Source organism: Limulus polyphemus, unplaced genomic scaffold (genome assembly GCF_000517525.1).
Source record: "Limulus polyphemus unplaced genomic scaffold, Limulus_polyphemus-2.1.2 Scaffold1400, whole genome shotgun sequence".
Classification (NCBI taxonomy): Eukaryota; Metazoa; Arthropoda; class Merostomata; order Xiphosura; family Limulidae; genus Limulus; species Limulus polyphemus.
The window spans coordinates 48028-51866 of record NW_013667010.1 but is presented as its reverse complement, the minus strand read 5'-3'; positions in this window follow the sequence as shown (position 1 = coordinate 51866).

Sequence of the window (3839 nt, the reverse complement as noted above, 5' to 3'; positions counted from 1 at the left end):
AAATTTTTTTTATTCGCTAAATGTAAATGTATAGGCTAAATCCCTATAAGGGGTTAATTATGAAAAAAATTGCCGCTAGTTGTAAATAAACTAAACTGGCAACCCTACTGTGCAGACTGTCAACTGCCTGAGCCATGGAACAAAAGTTGCCCACTAGCTGCAAATCTCCAGTGCTGTTGACATTGTAATTCCGGCCGGATTTACCTACCTATTTGTGCAGTTTATCATTTTGGGAAACCTTTGTCTCATGTTGCTTTTCATTTATTTTATTTCTTGAACAGTGCCAGAACTCCAACTATAAAATTGATTGATTTCAACTATAAAATGGATAAATGGCTGAAAACTTGTAACAAGTCTAGTGAAGGCAGCGTTGTTTCTGGAAGTTCTGATGAAGTAGGCCTAAGTGGGAAAGATGAGGAAAGTATGGCGAGTTCGTCGATATCATTGTCATGTGACAAAGCGCCAAGAACGCATGATAAAAGTGTCATAAAAAGAAAATATGACGATAGCTTTATAAACTATGGTTTTACATGGACTGGTGATAAGGAAGAACCACGCGGACTTTGTGTTGAATTTGGAAATGTGTTGAAGTCTCTTTCCTGCAAAACTCAAACGACATTTAGAAACCAATTATTCTCACTTGAAAAATAAAAGCAGTGAATATTTTAAAAGGAAGTGCTTAGAAATAGACGAAAGAAAAACTAAGTTTCATTCATTTATTTCTAAAGACAACAAAAGCTACCGTGTAGCTAAAGAATGTGAATCCCACACCATAGCTGAAAATTTAATCAAGTGTTGTGTCAAAAATTTGTGGAATGCATGATTGATGAAAAATACCTTCAAAACATTAATTGTGTGCCTCTTTCAAATAATACGGTTTCTAGGCGTATTGAAGACATGTCAGCGTTTTGCGAAAATGAATCAATAAGGCGAGTAAAGCTGAGTCCAACTTTTTATCTCCAAATGGATAAATCCACTGATGTTACAGGCTTGGCCATTTTACTAGTATTCGTTCGTTATACGCATGAATCTCGTACTGACGAAGATATTTTACTGTGCAAGCCTTTAGCTATGAACACAACAGGGGAAGAAATATTTAAGTTGGTTGATTTTTTTATGAAACACTATAGAATTTCATGGAAACAATGTTCAAGCATATGTACTGATGGAGCTGCTACTATGATAGGAAACATTTCGGGAGCTGTAGCACGCATGAAGAAAGAAAACCCGGAAAGTGAAAGTATCCATTGCTTACTGCATCGGCATGCACTTGCCATGAAGCGAATGTCCTTAAATTTTAAAGAAGTAATTAGTGATGTAACTAAAATAATTAATTTCATAAAATCAAGACCACTTAATTCAAGAATTTTTTCTTCATTGTGTAACGATATGGGAATCATCCATACAACTTTATTACTGCATACAGAGGTTCGTTGGTTGTCTTGAGGCAGAGTTTTAGCTAGATTCTTCGAGTTGCGTGAGGAGATTACGTTTTTTTGCCCCAACATCCATATGAGCTTTCTTACAAATTAAGTGATACGTGTTGGTTGCAGGGATTGGCTTACCTTTCACATATATTCTCATATCTGAATGAAATAAACGTTGCATTGCAGGGCAAAAATGTAACATATTTCAAAGGTCAGAGTAGGATTAATACACTTCAGTGCATGCTAAAACTTTGGAGTGAGTGTGTTTAGGGGGAAAATTATGATTGCTTTGATAATCTTTGTGAATTTTTACTTGATAATGGAATTTCCCTGGATAAAGACGTAAAAGATTCTGTCGTGCAACATTGATATGAGAACAACCAATGTTGAATACTTTCCTTTACATGTCGAGAAGTTCCTTTGGATTCAAAATCCCTTCACTGATTCTGTGAACACAGATGAATTGTCTTTGAAAGAAAAAGAGCAACTTATAGAAATTCCCACCGACTCTACATTATTAACTTTTTTCAAGTAGAGGAAATTGCTGATTTTTGGATTAAGATATATACGGAATACAGAAAAATCATGATCAAGGCACTGAAGTTTTTGATGCGTTTCCCAACAACATACCTTTGTGAAAAATCGTTTTCGTTATATGCTGTTACCAAAACCAAATTTAGAAATAGATTGAACATAGAAAATGACCTTCGTTTACAGATAGCATCAATAACTCCTGATATTGAAAAAATTTGCAGTACGAAGCAACCTCAAGTGAGCCACTAAATTGTGCCAAAAATATTTCTTTTTTGTCTTTTATTTGAAATTATCCAATAAAGGTAATTGTTTTTATGCATTTCTTTTCCCAATCCATGAGGTTTGTTTAAAATTTTACAGATGATATTGCTCCGTAAATAATGTTTTCCGTTAAAAGTGCTCCGAAAGAGCAAAAAAGGTTGGAAAACCCTGAACTAGACTATTAGGTGACAAAAACAAAGTCACGTAAGATCACGAGCTCGCTGAGGAAGTTTGTACAGGCAAACACCTGCCAAAATGTACCACAAAACGTCTTAACCTGAGTGCTCAGTAAGCAGAGATTACAATTTTTTTCATCTTATTTGTCAGAAACCTCAGTTATCATTAATGGTTAAACCCAACTGCAACTTCCCAGGATTTTCATCTGACAGTCTCGGTTGTCCTAGCAGTATATCTAGCAAGTTTTGTACACTCTACTACACATAAATTCCAATGCACCCTACTAGATAGAACGGGCTATTTATTATTACAAAATATTTGACCAATGTTTCCTACTAAATATCACTTGGTAGCTTGGAAAGTATATGGTCACAATTCCCTTTCAGTTATCTATTTTTCAACCAACTAGCTCCCAGTGGCACAGCGGTTTGTTTGCGGACTTACAACGCTAGAAACCGGGTTTTGATACACGTGGTGGGCAGAGCACAGATAGCCCATTGTGTAGCTTTGTGCTTAACTTCAAACAAACATACTTGAATCCTAGTAGCCCTAGGGCATTAAAGTTGCTTCTGGGCTTATCCTAGCTGTTGACCGATCCATTAGCAGCAATATTAATACAACTCTGAATACCTGCAATGACAAACATGTCTCAAGGCATACATTTAGAAGATGGGCAAAAGGGAGAAGAGAAAGTAAATAAAAGAGAGAGGATGAGTAGGAAATGTGTTTGTATAATATCTTGGAATGCCTGTAGTCAAGAAATGAGAACAGGAAGCATTGAAAAACTATTGGACAAGAACAATGTCATAATAGTGCAAGAACTGATAGAAACTATCATATGACAGAGACATCACAATATTTTTTAACCATCAACAAAACGATCTTCTTATCCTTGTAGATGTTAACACTAAACGTTGCCAAGTACCTGTTCAATGAAACACGATGGGAGCAGTGAATGGCAATCAGCCTGAAGACTTCTGACATAGGACAACAAACAAAATTGATTGTAATTTTTTTATTTTAAACGTTCCACCCTAAACTGAAAGTATAGATTCGATCGCAACCGGGGGTGCTCAGAAATATATTTCTCTTCACCCCCGCACTTGACTAGATCTTGTATGAAATTGCTGCGTGCAAAAAATATTGATACTAGCTTAAATAACCAGTTTAGGTCAGGCAAACAAAAACCAAAATCAACCGAAGGCAGCTCGCTGCTGGGGAGTAGCACAAAGTCAACGGGTGGGGATCTATAGATCATATACCCAGAAATTTGTTGTGGGAGGTAAACGGGAGTACCCCGAGAAAAACCCACTTTCACTACCTGGACGCCGAATATTCTATCCGGGTAATGCCTGAGATGTAAGTCTGAAACAAGAAACATAAATGAATAATACACTACATTGTTAATGATTACAGATATAATATGGAGACTAGTGGGTC